We start from the raw sequence: 18,048 nt of genomic DNA on the forward strand, positions 1-18,048 counted from the left end.
CCATCCGCACCCTGGAGGGAACCGATTTCTCCATCCCTGGACACATCTAGCTAGCTTGGGTCTAATCATGCACCCATGAGCACGCTCCCTCAGCCCCTAGGAGCTGCTGAGTCCGAGTCAGCGTCGCCCGCCATTCATCCTAGCCAGGGCGGCTTGCGTCGGCGTCCAGGTGGGAGAGAGCTCTAACCAGGTCTCGGGCTAGATCCCAGAGGCTGGGGCAGGAGCGGAGAGAGAAGCCGGGGGAAGCGGCAGTGAGCGGGAGCAGGCGGGAGCCAGCCTCAGCGTGCACCACCGTGCGGCACAGCAGCCGGCCCGGAGGAATCCGTTGCTTTCGAAGCCCGTTAAGCACATGACTGCTCTTTGCTGGGGGATCTGTCGAGGGGGAGCTGCCAGCTCCGCTTGTACCATGTGTCCCTAATTGCCTGCAGTGCAGGTGAGCGCTTGGCTCCGCGTGGAATGGAATGCAGCGCGTTGGACTCGGCAGAGCGCCGGAGCTGGAGAGCAGGGCTCCGTGCTGGACTCCTTCCCCGGCTGCCTGTCACTAAATGGCTGGCGAGATGAAGGGAAAAAACATGCGGTTTGACGGAAAACGACATGGAAAAACAACCAAATTAACAGAAAAACAAACAAACCCCAACCAGGGAGGGGAGGGGAAGACAGGCAAAGCAACAGAAACCACATGTGAGCAGGGGGCCAGGATGGCCCACGTCTGTGTTCTCTGGCCTGATTAGCGGACAATCAAGCATTAGCCGCTAATAAATAACAACAGCCCCCTGGTCCTCTGCCTTAGAAGTCACTTTGCTCTTCAGCTGGGCTCCAGCTGTGGTTTGGGGCTGGGCTCCCCCCTCCCTTCCCTTAAAAAAAAAGAGAGAGAAAGAAAAACATCTCCAGAAAACCACCGGGCTACCTACCCCTTCGTGGGACGGATCCCTTGCTCAGCCGTGCCCTTGAACTCTTTGGGTGACCAGATGGCAAGTGTGAAAAATCTGAGACTTTTTTTTTCAGGGGGTGGGGGGTATAGTTGTGTATATAAGACAAAGCCCCTAATATCGGCCATCTGGTCACCCTACTGCGCTGCCCCAAGGGGTAGGAAGAGCTGATGAGGTGCTGCTGGTCACAGGAAATGTGTCCTTCGCTCAGCTAGCGGGGACAGAGTGTGGCCCCCATCTTGCAGCTGTGTGAGTGGGCAGCCGGCGGGAGCAGGGTGGTTGGCTCTCTGGAGTCAGTGCCGAGCCCAGTGCCCCGGTTCAGGGTTGTGGGTGCTGTGCTGCAGGGAGAAGTGTGCGTGACTCGCTGCTAGGGTTGCCATCAGCCCAGGTTTTCCCAGGATCGACCCGTTTTCCAAGTAGCCGCCACGGGAAATCTGCAAGTCTTCCTGGGACATTAAAAGTCCCGGGTTTTGTCAATTGCGTGATAATACATCGCTCTGCCAAGCCTGCTCAGAGACGGGGGCAGTGCCCGCGTCCCAGCCAGACGGCACCGTGCACCGATGGGTGGCCAGGACTAGCAAGTGGGGGCCGGAGTCTGGGGGCCCGGGGCCGTGGGGAAGAGAGGGGCTGGGCCTGGCCTGGGAAACGGGGGTGGGCGCAGCTGGTTGGCCAGTGCCGTGGCATGATGTGAGAAGCAATGGGGTCTCTGCCTTGTAAGTAATAAGTAGCTCCTAGGTTTTTGTACCTTGGAGGCGGCAGCCCTACTCTGCAGAGTGAGCGCTGGCCTTGAAATGAGGGCTCACCCTGGGGCAGCACTAGGGGGCGCTGTGCTGCTGGAGCAGTATGGGGGGTTCTCCCCTCTGAGTCAGTGCTGACCCCAGTGTCCCAGCATCGTGCGAGTGGGGCTCTGTACTGCGGGCAGGTGTGTGGGTGTGTCAGTAGGGGGCGCTCTCCCTTTTGAATCGTTGCTGCCCCTAATGGCCCAGTGAGTCAGTGCCTGCTGTGGGGTGACTCTGGGGGGGTGCTGCGGGGCGACTTGGGAGGGGTGTTGCAGGGTGACTCGGGGAGGTGCTATAAGGTGACTTGGGGATGCAGTGGGGTGACTGGGGGTGCTGCAGGGGGATGTTGTAGGGTGACTTGGGGGTGCAGTGGGGCAACTCAAGGGGTTCTGTGGATGACCCGGGGGGAGGTGGGGGCATTCAGGGGGGTGCTACAGGGCAACTCAGAGGGGTGCTACAGGGTGACTCGGGGGTGCAGGGGGGTGACTCGGGGGGGCGCAGTGGGGTGACTCGGGGCATGCGCAGTGGGACAACTCGGGAGGTGTTGTGGATGACTCGGGAGGATGTGGGGGGACTCGGGGGGTGCTACAGGGCAACTCAGAGGGGTGCAGTGGGGCAACTCGGGGTGCTGTGGATGACTCAGGGAGATGTGGGGGGACTCGGTGGGTGCAGTGGGGCGACTCGGGAGGTGTTGTGGATGACTCGGGGGGGCGTGGGGGGACTCAGGAGGGTGCTACAGGGCGACTCAGAGGGGTGCTATGGGGTGACTCGGGGAGTGCAGTGGGGTGACTCAACCCATGAACCTCGCTGCTTGTGCACAGATTTCAGGCCCTGGAAGTGCTGAGGGCTGGGAAAGGCATGCTGGGTAAGGATATGCAAATTAATATCCCAGCCTTTAAAACCAAACAAAACATGACACCAGACCGCACTCCCAAATGCAATTAGTTCTAATGGAATTAGGAGCAGAACCAGACAACACGTTCAAAGGCAAGGAGCGACCTCTCCACCTCGTTCCCCTGCCGGACTCGCTCGGCCCTGCCCAGGGCTGAGAGCGAAGGAGAAGGCTCTTTGCACATGCTGACTGAACGGGTCTAATCGCGCCCCCGCCCAGGCGCATACACACATGTTATCACCGCCGCATTCCTTCCCCTCCCTCGCAGGCAAGCTGCCCGGCTGCAGCCTAGCAGAGTGGTGCTGACTTGGCTTGCCGTGTACACAAGGATAAGCCGGGGCAGCCGATGTCAGAAACAATAAAAATATCCCTTCTTCCCGCTGTAAACACGGAGCAGCTGCAAGGGCCGGGGGGCCGGGAGCTCTGAGCCGTGCCGTGGCAAGCAGGGGGCAGCGGGGGCTCATCAGAAAGAGAGGAGCATCCATTAGACCCCATCGAAGGTGCTCCCGGTCTCTAAGGAGCCCAGTTCGCTGGGCCTCTCAGGAGAGCCTGTTGGTCTTGGCTAATAACCCTGTGAAATCTGACATTCTCTGCTCTTTCTGCCCCACCGAGTGTCTCCGGGCACCTCGTGGAGAGCCGATGGAATAACACCACCTTGCATTTATATAGATCATCTTTGAGTCTGGGATTTTAAGGCCAGAAAAGACCATCAGAGCATCTAGTCTGACCTCGTGTATAGCCCAGGCCAGTTTCAGCCGCTTACCCTTCTGGGAAGCCCGATAACTTGGGTTTGGCTAAAGCCTCCCTTCCCAAAAGGCCACCAGGCTGGGGTGTGAAGACGTCAAGAGCTGGAGAATCCAGCACTTCCCTGGAGCCGTGGGTCCAATGATTAACCAGCCTCACTTGAAAATCTGCATCATTTGAATGTGTCTGGCTTAAACCTCCAACTCTCGGCTCTTGTACCTGTCTCGGCTAGGTTAGAGAGTCCGTTAGTACCTGGTATTGTCTCTGCAGGAAGGTGCGCACACGCCGTAATCAATTCACCTCTGGATCCCCAGGTTGCGCTGGCCCACTGGTCACATCGCTGGGGCGGAGAACCACTGACAGTTCCCTGGGCAAGGGAAGGATACCCAGTGCAAACCCACGCTCTGACCAAATACTGCCATGGGCTCACCACCATCCGCACACCGCAGCTGAGTTTTTGAAGGTCTCATCCACAGGGGGCTGCATGGACTTCAGCTGATCTGAAAGACCGGACATCAGCTCCTGGGCCTTGGACAAAGTGCCTGGGCCTGCAGTCCTCTCTCAGGCAAAATTCCCATCACCTTCTAACAGAGTCCTGCCTGTGTTAGGCTTGCAGGCCTGGGCCCAAGCTGTGGGCTGGCAGATCTTCCCCGTCTTTGGGCATCGAGCTACTGCAATGACAAGCCGGTATAAATGCCTCGGCAGATCAGAGACTGACTCTGAGTCAGAGGTGGAACAAGCACTAGGAGCAGAGGCATCTCAAGGGAATTCTGATGCTCTAGTTTCCCTGCTAATGTCCCAGTTAATAAAGCCCGAGGGAAGAGAAGTACCTCCGCAGGGGGCTGGGTCTCTGAACAGACACTTGGCGCTGGCTGCTGTCGGAGCCTGCCTGGTGGCTGCATCAGTAGAGATGTGCATCCTAACCCCACCCCACCCGGGCTCTGCACATGGAGCTGGGCAGCCATCTCCCCCCTCCACCTCACAGTTTTCACTTCCCCCCGTCACCTCCTAGGGCTTATACAGCTCGCCCGGAGACACAGCGCTGTCTACACTAGGGGTGAGGTCAGTCTCACTCCCTGAGCGCCGTGGCTGTGCCGAGGTGAGTTTGTAGGGTAGCCCTGGCCTCAGCATTGGGAGTGCTGCCTGGCATCTGCCCTGGGGACTGGTTAGCCACGGAACAGAGAGCAGGAAGGTGAGTGCACACCCAACCCTGCCCCATTCGAGGGACCCGCCGCCCCTTCCCCTTGGCTGCCCCAAGCACCTGCTTGCTGCGCTGGGGCCTGGAGCCGGCCCTGCTGGAGACGCTGCCACTAAAGCTGGCCTGCCTCGCTGCGGCCCCGATCCAAAGCCCCTGGGTGCACTCCCCTGGGTGTTAGTGACTGTGTTGGGGTGCGGCCCCGATCCAAAGCCCCTGGGCGCACTCCCCTGGGTGTTAGTGACTGTGTTGGGGTGCGGCCCTGATCCAAAGCCCCTGGGCGCACTCCCCTGGGTGTTAGTGACTGTGTTGGGGTGCGGCCCTGATCCAAAGCCCCTGGGCGCACTCCCCTGGGCGTTGGTGACTGTGTTGGGCTGCGGCCCCGATCCAAAGCCCCCCCTGGGCATTGGTGACTGTGTTGGGGTGCGGCCCCGATCCAAAGCCCCTGGGCGCACTCCCCTGGGCATTGGTGACTGTGTTGGGGTGCGGCCCCGATCCAAAGCCCCTGGGCGCACTCCCCTGGGCATTGGTGACTGTGTTGGGGTGCGGCCCCGATCCAAAGCCCCTGGGCCCACTCCCCTGGGCGTTAGTGACTGTGTTGGGGTGCGGCCCCGATCCAAAGCCCCTGGGCGCACTCCCCTGGGCATTGGTGACTGTGTTGGGGTGCGGCCCCGATCCAAAGCCCCTGGGCGCACTCCCCTGGGCATTCGTGTCTGTGTTGGGGAGGGATCCTCGGTCACACCAAGATCCTCGCTCCGATCTCGGCCGCCCCAGCGTGAGTGAGGACCGGCTACGTGGCCGTCAGCGGGATTCACTCGGAAACCCCAAGGGGGTGAGTGAGTTCAGAGCTCTAGCTGGTCACCTGAGAACCTGGGTTTGCATCTGGATTTGGGGCCACAAGCAAAATGAGTTTGGGTTCCCATCTTATTCCCCAGGGGGGATTTTCCTGCCCCCCAGCTCCCCCGGCACCAGTAGGCAGGAGAGCCGGCCTTTTCCGTTCGGTGCTCTGGGCTGTGCTCACAGGACAGACACACTGAGGTGTGTGGGGCTGGCAGGCTAGGGAGGAACCTCAGCCATCGCCTGGCAGCCCCGTCCCCAGCCTCTCGCTTTAATGAGCACTAAATCCACCCCTCCGCCCCCAGTCTGCCTTGGTCTCCCCCCGCCCCTGTGAATGCCAAAGCCCCGGCGTCAGCCGGGAGACTTCCCCCGACTTGTTTATCCTTGTTAACATGACAAACCCGGCACAATAATTAAAGAAGCCAAACGGTTGTGTAAACAGCTTCCCACAGCCCCCACCCCATCTTCGCCTTCCCTCGCTGAGCTGTCGGCAGTGCTGACAGCAATGAAGCAGAGACGCTCCAGCCGCATCATCCCAGGGGCGTCCCACGCCCAGCGAGCGGGACGTGACGGGGGCCCTGGTGGCGTGGGGGTCCGGCGCTCTGTTTACACTGGGCCCCTCTCTGGGGAGGGGTGCGGCTGGTTCCCTTGTCAAAATATTTTTGTGAACTTCCTGCTGCTGGCGGGTGCTGAGTTTCCAGGGGTCCGCGTTTGCTAGCAGGGATGGGAGAGAACCTCTCACCTCCCTGCCGCCCGCATCTTCCTGGCTCCCGTTGGCTGGCCAGAGACGCCAGCCTCTGCTCCTAGCTCGGTGGTGCCCTCCCTCGCCTTTCCCAGACCAGTTACCCGGGGGGGCCGCGTCAGCCCTGGGGGGTTACATTGCGAGGTTTGTGGTCTGCTGTTTGGCCGGCGGCATGCACGGGTGATCCGATCCCGTCGAATTCAGGGAACAAACTGCTGGGGTTAAGAGCCCGGCTGCTCCCCGGAGGGCGTGGCTGCACTGCAGCTGCAGGCCTACGTTCCAGCTCGGGCAGCGGTACCTAGGCTAGTTCTGATGGAGTGAGCGCGCTAACCGCAGCGGCCTGGCTGCCCTGGGGTGGGCAGTGGCAAAGCTCGGTCCCCACGATCTCCGATGGGATTGCACCGGGGCGGCTGGCCCAGGCGGCAGCTGCTCCGCTTCCGGGCTCCATCAGCGCTTGTGCGGGTGTATCCACCTGAGCCGGAAATGACCCCTCCAGCCCAGTGTAGCCGGACGCGCAGGGTGGAGATGGGCAGGGACCCTGCCTGGCATTCCCATTCCACCGGTGTGTTCTTCACCTGTCCGATCTCGGGGACAGTCCTGTCGTGTCCTGGGGATGGTGGACACCGCCCGTCCCGGCGCGCCGGGGCTGTCCACACACTAACCCAATAACGAGACATCTCCTTTTGGCAGCAGGAAGCAGAGGTTCGTCCTGGCCTCTGAGCATACCACGCCCTTGCCCTCCCCCTGCTCACCCCACCCCTGCAGCCACAGCCTGGCAAGAAATCAGAGGGAATAAAGTACAGAACTGGGAGAGGGAGACGTGGTATATTCCTGGCTCTGCTATAGGGCTTCTTGGTCACTTAGCACCAGGTTTTGAGAGGTGCTGAGCCACCTGCAGCTCCCCGTGGTTTGGAGGCGTGGTCTTTACCCTCTTTGTGCCTCAGTTTCCCGCATGTAAAAAGCATCTCAATTAACATTTGAAAAGCTTTTTCCGGCCCTCCAATGGAAAGGGATTAGAACCATCTCATTGTGTCCCATCTCCTACCCCCTACCGCTTGTCATCAGAGGCTACCGGTGTGGTGCTCTGCTCTGTTCAGTGTTGATATCAGCTGGCTGCGTGCATGTTCCCTCTGGGTGCTGCCCCGGCTCTGCAGATCGCTGACACAGCAGACCCCGAGAGAACCCCCAAGGACCACAGACTCTGATAAGGCACGAAGGCACCTGGGCCAGGTTTATTGTCGAAGAGAAACACAGTCTCCAGCTCCCTGGATCTAAGGTGCTGCTAGCTAGTACAGATGTGCTCCCTGACATGGACCGGCTCAGTCAGTGGCGGGACTTTGCACTGCCCCCTAGGCCGGACAAAGACACCGCCCCAGGGCTGCATTCTTATACACAGATACAAACAAGTCACACCTCACTCCTGATGTATTGAGGTGCAACCCCTCTGCGTCGCAAGGTACAACCCCTCTGCGTCGCAAGGTGCCGCCTCTCACCTTGTACTTGTTGGTTCGAACAAAACAACTCTCTCCATCATGTTACCCCTTTGGCCCTGTCATTGGGATGGGTCAGCCTGTTCCTTGTTACCCGTGTGGCATGTACAACTATGCAAATGTTCTGATATCTGGTGCCCAGTACCTTTTAGGTATGTCTCTTTTCACAGCATCAGCCCTTTCCCTGCCTGCTTCTGTGAGCAGGGCCTGCCTCTGGCTCACAGCTTCACTTTGCTTTATGTTAGCAAAGTCTTGACCGTTACTTTAGTTCAGGCCTCAGGCCTCATACTAGGCCTCTGATAAGGGTTTATGTTTCAGGGCCTCATCTTACTACACGGCTTTCCCCATCCCCACCTCTCCTGCCACGGCTCACCTGCCGAGTCCCAAGTGGCGGGGAGAGGGAGGGGAGCTCAGACACACAGTGAGGGATGCAGCAAATAGCTTATCTTGCTGGCGCTGGGTCCAAGGTGAAGCTGGGTGTCTTTAGCCTGAATGACAGTGTCATTAGTTGTGGTTTCCCAATCTGGCATCTTTGCTGTAAATAATTTAGGATAATAAATGGGATCACAGCAGGGCTCTGTGGTGGGGGAGGAGAATTTGGGGTCTGGGAAACAAGGAGGGGAGCTGAGAGGAAGGGGGGCGGTCTCAGGCAAGCCGGGGTGTGTTCCCCCTGAGATCGTGAGCTGGAGGATTTTGGCAGCCCATGGATCATTCCCCTCCCCAATCCCTCCTGAGCTGTCAGTATCAGTACTACAGGCACTGCAGGACAATTTCCAGTCGCTCTTGCTCCAAGCACTTTAATGCTGTTTAAACAATTACGCAGTTGATAAATTTTGACAAGACGAGATAGCAATAGCCTGGGAGAGCATGGACTGGAAATGCTCTAAACAGATGTCCCTTTTCTCCCCCTCCTCCTCGCCCGAGCTCCCCGAGGGTCTTTAGCATTTGCTGCCAACTAACCAAGACAGTGTTCGCTTGAATCGGGGCGGGGGAGGGACTCCCTTATTAAAATGGTTTATGATCGTGTCCCGGGAGTGGAAGCTGCTCGCTCTCTCCGCACTAGGCTCTGTGCTCCGTCAAAGGAGCCTCCCTGTACGTGACCAGCTCCGTGCAGGGTGTAGCTAACCACGTAACGTCTGCACCTTGCCCTGGAATCTGTCTGGGTCCCAGGGATTCAGCAGCTTGTTGGGCAGAGGGCTCCTCTCGTGACGCATCTGAAAAGCCTGGTGGAGACCAAGGCAAACCTGCCGTCGGGCAGGTCTCCAGGAAATGAAACGCTGTACCCCAGGGCAGGCATGGCACGTGCCCACATGCGCACACCAGCAGGCTTCCTGGAGGCACATGCCGACTGGAGCTGGATTCTGCTGTCGGGTGGAGCCCAGTCCAGAGTCGCTTCCTTGGATTTCCCCCAGATGACGTTCAGCAGGGCAAGCTGCCTCCAGGAGGGTTGGGCCCGGCTCTGATCTCACTTCCAGAGGTGGCATTGTGCAGTCAATCCATCCCCGCTGGGCTGCAATGGGGGGTGTTCGTCAGCGGTGTGGCCGAGTAGCTTAGCTGAGCTGACATGAGGGGGTGGAATGGACCTGGATCTTCTGAGCCCAGATACTCTCCTGATGTAAATGTGTGCAATGCCCACCCCAGCGGAGGATCTGGCTCCTGCTATTTCGGGATGGGGCGCGGTAGATGCGAGTAGCAATAGAGCCGCCTTTTTGTAAACTCCTGCTACGTCCCTCGCTGTTTGATACACCTTCCCCCAACCCCGAACACGCTGGACATCAGCTGAGCGTCAGCATCGCTCCTTTGCCCTTGTATATGAATGTTATGAGCCATTTACGCCCAGGGTGGAAGCGTGACGCACTGGTGGGTGGGTGTGACAGTCCCTCTCGGTGCTGATCCACAGAAGATACCAGGGGTTACAGCCCCGATCCTTGGAGGCTTTGCTCGCTCAAGCTGTGCTGTGGCAGTCACTGGCTCGATCCCCAGCGGGTTGGTGGCAAAGTGCACCAGTGGTTGTCCTAGAAGCCGGTGCCCCGAGACGCTGCACCCACTCTGAGCATTGCTGTGTCTCTCATCAGTCTAATCTCCACTGAGGCAAGCCAAGTGGAGTAGCCAGCTCAGAGCAGCAGGTCGGGAACCTCTCCAGGGCATCAGGCTGCTTGCTGGGGGATGATCTATTGCGTGGTTACTCTATGCACAAGGGAGGTGCGGGGTGGAATGCAGCCCCTCATTTCATATGAGAGCCGGAGATGCACACGGTATGGAACTGGAGAGGTGGGAATATTCGACACCTATCGCAAACTGCTTGCAAATCAGAGTCTCTGACTATACGTTTAAAATGGGGTCAGTATTATACCATTCGTATGTCTGGGAATACTGGCCTTATGTATATGCCCCATATGTTATAGGTACCTTAGGCAGGAACAGATAACATGGTGTTTGAATATGGGGATTCAATACATGTACAGTCAGAATCTTGGACAGCTGATCAGATCTATCTATCTATCTATCTGTGTCCCATGTTCATAACTATGATGGCATCTAAACACTTCAATGATGTAAACGTGCATCCTCACCTCTGTGGCACCCCGTCAGGCTGGGACGTGGCATTGCAGGGGACTTTGCCTCTCACAGCCCTCTGGCGGCCACGTTCTCGTCCATGGTGACCACTTCCAGCTGGTCTCTTCCCTGAACTCCTTCATCGCATCTTTTGTGGGTCAGTCTTTGGGCCAAGTCACCCAGCAGTTCAGACCCCTCTCGGGGTCCTTTGCCCCTGCTGGACTTGACTCCAAACAATACATTCTTTGTCAGGAGACTGACTCTCCCCTCACCCCAGGCCTTTCCTTGCTGGGAGTCCATGTCCCATGTACACTGGCCTTCCACCCCTCCTTGGCTTCTGTCTCAGTCCCTGGTCCCTTCCCATTCAGGCCCTTCCCTAGCTCCCGGGTTGCCCCGACTACTGAGTTCCCAGCTCGGGTTAGTTGGTGCTCTCCTGGCTTCACACACAGGCTTTAAAGCCAGAAGGGACCATTATGATCATCTAGTCTGACCCCCTGCACGTCACAGGCCACAGAGCCTCCCCCACCCACTCCTGTAACCGGCCCATAACCTCCGGCTGAATTACTGAAGTCCTCAAATCTTCTTTTAAAGACTTCAAGTTACAGAGAGTTCTCCATTTACTCAAGTTCTGACCAACAAGTGACCCGTGCTGCAGAGGACGGCGAACGCTGCCAAGGGTCTCTGCTAATCTGACCTGGGGGAAAATTCCTTCTCGACCCCAAATGTGACAGTCAGTGAGAACCTGAGTATGTGGGTGAGACCCACCAGCCAGAGCACTGGGAGCGAATTCTCTGTAGTAACTCAGAGCCCTCCCCACCTAGTGTCCTGTCTCAGGCCATTGGAGATATTTGCTAATAGCAGTCGCAGATCGGCCATATGCCATCGTAGGTGGTCCCATCACACCATCCCCTCCACAAACTTACCAAGTTCAGTCTTGTAGCCAGGTAGGTTTTTGGCCTCACTGCTCTCCTTGGCAGGCTGCTCCAGATCTTCACTCCTCCGATGGTTAGAAACCTTCATCTCAGTTCAAGCCTAACAGCTGGGGTCAGTCTTTCTAATTAAGCCCCATCTGGGGTCACTAATTAGCGCTCATGTTGCCAGCTCATCAGTGAGGCTGAGAAATAGCTGCTAAGTCACGATGAAGCCTGAGCCTGCTTTTCCCTAGGGCCAGCTAGCTCAGAATTGTAGGACTGGAAGGGACCTTGTGAGGTTGTGATGTTCCCAAGAAGTTATCTGGGCTGGTGATCTGCTAGGTCACTCCAATCCTTGACTCTGGGAGCCAGCCTTACCCTGCTCCGCTGTGAGAACCCCACTCCTGGGCTGTTCACACACAGCCTGTATCAGGTAAGCTGCTCCCAGCTATGCGAGCGAGCACTTTCAGCCAGACACTGCTTGGATTGTGCAACCGAATGACACTAGCCAATATCTCCGGTCCCACGCACAACCCTAGGAACCTCCATCTTGCAGTGTCCAGTTATGTCTGCTGGACGCTGCAAGCTTATATGAGTTCGTCAATTTAACAAAGAAATTGATATGTACCAGGCTTGTTATCCCAAGGGGGGTCTCTGACATGCTTCAAACCAAAGGCACTGCTTCAGGTAGAATAAACAAACAGAATTATTCACTACAAAAATAGATTGTAAGTGATTCTAGGTCAAAGCACAAGAAGTCAGATTTGGACAAATGAAATAAAAGCAAAACGCTTTCTAAGCCGATCTTAACACTTTCAATGTCCTTACAAACTTAGATGCTTCTCACCACGGGCTGGCTGGCTGCCCTTCAGCCAGGCTCTCCCCTTTGATCAGCACTTCAGCCGCTTGGTGGTGGTGTCTGTAGATGGAGGTGGAAGAGCGAGGAAGAGCCTGGGAAACGTCTCTCCCTTTTATCTCCCTTCCCTCTTGGCTTTGCCCCCCCCCCTGCCCTTCAGAGTCAGGTGAGCATCTCCTCATCCCAAACTGACCAGGGGAAGGGGGTGACTCACTCCAGAGTCCAACAGATCCTTTGTTGCTGCCTAGGCCAGTGTCCTTTGTTCCTGTGAGGCTGGGCTGGGTTTGTCCCAGACATGCCCTGATGAGGTGTGAACTGCCCCTCTGCTCCTGGAGAGTTTTGCCTGGGCTTGTTTTAAGCCATGAGGAGACATTTTCAGCCTCATAACTATATACGTGAAATTATAACCTATAACAATCACTATAACAACAATGTTCAGGGCATCATGAGCCTTCCGAAGACACCCGACATGACAAGCTTTGCATTGGAGACCACACAATCATATTATAAGGATGAACCTGGGGGTGCTGGGTGTTCCCCTGAGGTACAGAGTGTCACGGAGGTCATCTAGTCCAGTCCCCTGCACTCAAGGCAGGTTACATATTACCCTGACAGGTGTATTTATTCCAGGGGCAATTTATTCCAGTGCTTAACCACCCTGCTGGGAAGTTTTTCCAAATGTCCAACCTAAACCTGCCTTTTAAAGCCCATTGCTTCTTGTCCTATCCTCAGAGGTTAAAGAGGACAATTTTTCTCCCTCCTCTTTGTAACATCATGTCAGATGCCCATCGTGTGCGTTGCATGCCTGGCACAGAAACACTTTGCAGGGAGCTGCAAAAGGCCAAGCTGCACCAATGCCAGTTGCTAGACCTCTTTGACCATGTGTCTTAGCCCCTATAGTGCTAACAGCGAAGATGACACCATCTTTATTTAGCTCAGGGGCTGGTACTTTTGGAGCCAGGAGGATCTGAGTTCTTCTCCTTCCACCATAAAGTTCTGAGCGACTGCGGTACGCAGCACGGTGACAAGCATGCGGTTCCTCGGGTTTGTTACAGTGCGTGGGAGGGAGGCTGCGTTATATCCCTGCTGCTATCCAGTCACAGTCTGGCATCCGCCAAGCATTATCCCTGTGGGAACAGTCCCTTTCTTAAGGACACTGCTTTGCCGTGAGCCATCAGCGTGGCCAGGTGTGCCACCTTAACACAGCCTGTCACTGCTTAGCTTTGCAGAGAGGGAGGGAGCGAGGGCAGGACCCTGCTGCATGCTGGGGCGGGCTCGCCAGGGCACTGGAGAGGAGCCCAAAGGCAGGTCTGCAGTCTGCACTATTAATGCAATTATAGCAGCGAGGCTAAAGCTGTGTCTGAGGCAGCCCGGGGAAGGTTTCAGGCTGAGTGACTCGCTGCAAGAGTCAATATGTGTGTATTGACTGAGCTGAGCTGAGAAGATTGTAGCCCACACCAACTTCACCTGTTTGTGTGTGTGAATCTGTGTGTGGCCACGTGCATGTGGGTGTATGTAGGCATGTTTGCATGCAGGTGTGTGCACAAATACATGCATAGAATCCTAGGAATTGAGAGCTGACGGGGACCTCAAGAGGGCATCTATTGTAGTCCACCCCCTGCGCTGAAGCAGGATTAAGTATACCTCAGCCAGCCCTGGCAGAGGCATGTACATATACCTGCATATCAGTGCGTGTTTGCATGCGTGTGTGTACATTTTGTGTGCATGAGTGGCTGGTCTTCACACTAGTGTGGTGGGAGTCCAGGCCCAGGCCACCACTTGTAAACCAGGGCGAGAAGCACAGTTCACAGCCATGCTGCGTCACCTGGAGACCACCTCTGAACCCTGCCAGGAGGTGAATTCCAGCCAGGTCTCCGCTGAGAGCCACGCAGCGCAGCCAGAGGCTTTGTCCTTTAGCGGGTGATTTCTCCACTGCCTCCTCCCGGGCTCTGGGACACAGCGACGCTTGTGGCTTCGCCCCGAGGCTTCCGCGAGCGGGTTCCAGAGGTTTGGCCCGGGTTGCTCATTTTCTTTTCCTTTCTAACCCACGGGGGCAGCCAGCAGCTGGATAATATTGCGGGACGATGTTCCTGTTTGCAGCCAGGGTGTGAAAAGAAAAGAGGCGAATGTAGGATTTAGGGCTTGTCTGCATTTGAAAGGCTACAGCGGAGCAGCTGGACCAGTGGAGCGCTTCAGTGCAGCCACGACTCACTGCAATGGGAGAGCCTCTCCCATCGGTGTAGGTAACCCCCCTCCCCGAGAGGTGGGAGCTGGAGCCGCACACGGAGCTGGCTACACTGAGGGCTAGGTCGCCTTAGCTACACGGGCTGGATTTTTCACACCCCTGAGCGAAGTGAGTGAGTCAGTGTGGACCAGGCCTAAGAGGAGCTGAAGCAGAACGATGCTGCATAGGGGATATAGGCCGGGACCGCGGCCCATCAGTAGCCACAGACGGTTTGCTCCAGGCATCTTGCTGCACCAAGCAGCCCGGGAGCGAGCGCTCAATGGGATGAACAGTGTCAGGCGCGAAGAGCGAAGTCTGGTGAGAGTACGGAGCAGCAGCACCGTTCCTTGGTGCTGTTAACGGCGCTAACTCGGGGTTCTGTGACGCACTTGTCTCGAGGCTGCAGGCCTTTTTCCAGGCCCACATTGCACCGCTTTAAAATCAGGGGCGGGGGCTGGATCAATGTAGTTCAACTGGCACAAACCGTTGGGTGGACTCGCTTCAGTCGGTTTGCAGCCGGCTTAGCTGCTTTTCGTTTAAGCTGATCCGTTGCTGTCTGTCCGTTTCCCCAAACTTACCACCCAAGCACAACCCTGCACTGTGGTGGCTCCTTGTCAGCCGCTCTCTTCCTCTGGGTGGGATACACATCGTCCTGCCGCCCCAGAAAAGGGCCCCAGCTCCTCATGTCTCCAGTGGAAATACACAGCCCAGGTCTCGCCCTCCTCTCCTCTAGTCCTCCCCTGCCCGGAACAGTCCTCCGAGCGGTCAGCTCTTCCGTAAACACAGCGAGGAAGGGAATCCCTTTCGGGCCGGAAGCCTGGGTTGTTCGTGTTATTGCAAGAGTCTCCAAGCGAGATCGGGCCCTGCGTGTGCTCGGTGTTGGACAGACATGATGAGAGAGAGTCCCGGCCTCGGAGAGCTCCCGGTCCAAACAGAGACACAGACTTGCCCAAGCTCACCAGCAGAGCCAGGATTAGGACCCAGGTCTCCTGGCTCCCAGCCCCGTGCCATGGTCCTCACTGCAAGTACCCACGTGTGCTCCCTGTGGGATGCACCGGGACCTCGTAGGGCTGCCCCAGAGCAGGCGATGTGTCTGCAGCTCCGAGCAGTGCCCGTCTTCCCCCACGAGCTGCGTGCTTCCGTCAGCCCTGGAGAAAATCTGTCCTGTGGCTGCACAGGGGTGCAGCTGAGCCCTTCACTGGCCTGGCCTGCAGGACTTGAGACGGGAGTGACTATCTCCTCTGACCAAGCCTGGCAGTCCAGGTCGGGGCAAGGGGGGAGATAATGGAAAGCCTCGAGGGCTATTTTTGTCAGCCTCTCTCCACTCCAGGCTCCACCACCCTTCCCGTCCCTCCTCCTCCCATGGTGTCAAGCCAAGCAGTGTGTTTTGGCCGAGGGTGTTGGGCCAGCATGTGGGATGGCTCTCCCGGTCAGTGACTCCAGGCCGTTCCCGCACAGCACAGTCTGCGCTTTGCAGCAATGCACACAAGCTCCTTCCATCTACCAGGACCCCAGGGGAACCCCTCGGTGAGACAGCTCCTCCCTGATTTACTGCTTTTCCAGCTGCTGGGAACTTGGGGGAGAGGCGAGCCAGCCTTTTGGTTTGAGGCAGGCCTGCAAAGCAAGCACAAGAGCACTGATTCCTGGGCGCTGTGATCACCCACAGGGGCGGCCTGAGGCAGCTGGGAGGGTTGACAAGATAATTCTCCGGGGAATGCAATGGGCGTCTTCTCTATCAACAGTGCAGGGGCTGTGTTTGCTCCAGCCACTGCAGCCCCGCTGGGCTCTGCGCAGCACTGCCAGTGTCCCAAGAAAAGCTTTGTAAGGGGAAATTGTCCGGATAAGCTGCAACCCACATTTCCACACTGGCATCTAAATCGGAAGCCTGATTTTCAACTTTGCTGGGTGCTTCCGGTGTCTCCGACTTTGGGGGGAGCGATGCACTCCCAGCATGTCCTGGCCTGATCAAACATGACCGCCGGTGGAGAATTCTGACTTGGGAGCAGTCATGCTCGGGGTTCAGCTGACCGCCATATTTGGGGTCGGGAAGGAATTTTCCTCCAGGGAAGATTGGCAGTGGCCCTGGAGGTTTTTCGCCTTCCTCCGAAGCATGGGGCAGGGGTCGCTTGCTAAAGGAGTGGGTGGATCGGCTTATGTGGCCTGCATCTTGCAGGAGGTCAGACTAGATGATCATAATGGTCCCTTCTGATCTTGAATTCTATGATTCTATGATTCTATGTGTAAGTGGTGACATAAGGTGTAAACCTGTGGAGCGTCAGACCCTCTGTTTTCAGAGGCAGAGATTGGGCCTTACTCCTAGTTCTCTGGCGTCCTGCATGGGCAAATATTTACACCCGTGCAAAGCAGGTGGTAAAATGCTACTAAACTGAGATGTAAATGATTGCGTAAAGTGCCAGGCAACAGAGAAATAATCCATTGCTGTGTATTCCTTGCAAATCCTTGGGGTGATCCATGTATTGCCAGTGGAAACACTCCTGCTTTGCAAACTGAATTTACCATGTCGCTTTCAAGTAACGTGAACATCTAAACTGAGTCATTCCAAGTTGTGGGCAAAGGCTTGGGGTGGATCCAGTCCGATCCTATAGAATCCGTGGGGGGAAGGACCGAGAACCATTGATAACCACTCTTTGAGTACCGTCTTCCAACCAGTTTTGCACCCAGTTTATAGTGATTTCATCTAGATCAGGGGTTCTCAAACATCATTGCTGACAACAAGAATTACTACCCGAGCCCAGGATGGGGGACGGAAGCCTGAGCCCTCCCGAGCCCCACTGTCCTGGGTGGGGTATACCAAAGCCGAAGCCCGAGGGGTTCCGCCCCAGGCAGGGGACGTGTAACCTGAGCACCGCTGCCCAGGGGTGAAGTCCTCAGGCTTTGGCCCCGGGCCCCAGCAAGTGTAAACCAGCCCTGGCGACTCCATTAAAACACGTTGTGACCCACTTTGGGGTCCCGACCCACAGTTTGAGAACCGCTGATCTTAACTGGATTGCCCTAGTTTTCGTATGAGAACGTCGTATGGGACTGTGTCAAAAGCTACATCCTCTCCTACCCAGCTACCCCTAACTAGGAGGTTCCTGAGGATACTAGGATGGATTATTTCCTGAGATACGGGGGTGGGAATCCCAAAACTTCTGATTTCAAAATCTTTCATAGAAAAAACTGTTTCCCATTTTTGACCAGCTCTACCCCTTTGTCTAGTGTTGCCTCTTCTGCTTCAGGCTGCGCATTGCTGCAATCTGGGGTTCACAGACAAGCATCAGGGGGTGTCGTGATGATTTTGTCCTTCCCAAGTTGCTAAGTGGAAGGGGTCCTGGCTAGCGGTGGGGATACCTCGAGGAAGCTTAAATATGGAAAAGTTGGTCGCGGTAAGGAAAAGTTTGAGAATCGCTGCCCTAAACGATCATTGATGCATTCCTTGGATTCTAGTTCCTATTTTGAACGCATGTCTGTTACTTTTCAGCCTTTTAATGGCGCAGCAGACAATTTGCCAGGCTCTGCCAGCCGCACGCATTCTCCCTGCCAGCAAAACTGCCCGGGGAAAGAGCCCCGCTTCCACTACCACAGGTTACACCTGGGATTGCTCTCACTTCTGTTACTCATTTTTTAATTGTCCATTTGAAAAGAGCTTTACAGCTGTGAGTTGTAATGAACTGCCTCTGGCAAATCAGCTGATTCGTGCCTGGGGCTATTTTCCCCCAGTTTTGCAACTCCAGGTAACATGCTTGTAAAGTATATGTTGTAGCCCTGCCTGGTGGCTAATCCATGTCCAGCCAACCCCTGGCTGCTGCTACCTAATGAGCTAAACTTTTAGCTTAAGGGAAACAGGTCTGTGCTTCGGTGCTGGAAGTCCCAGGTTCAAGTCCCAGTGGTTC

At 56.4% G+C, this 18,048-nt stretch overlaps 1 protein-coding gene across 7 annotated transcripts in view; it reads left to right on the top strand.

Annotated features, from left to right (window-relative positions):
- The window catches only part of CNTFR (ciliary neurotrophic factor receptor), a 414,593-nt gene that overhangs the window by 284,297 nt on the left and 112,248 nt on the right, over window positions 1-18,048 (top strand). The gene's annotated exons all lie outside the window — the stretch shown is intronic.

The sequence above is a fragment of the Mauremys reevesii genome, linkage group 6 (genome assembly GCF_016161935.1).
Source record: "Mauremys reevesii isolate NIE-2019 linkage group 6, ASM1616193v1, whole genome shotgun sequence".
Lineage (NCBI taxonomy): Eukaryota > Metazoa > Chordata > Testudines > Geoemydidae > Mauremys > Mauremys reevesii.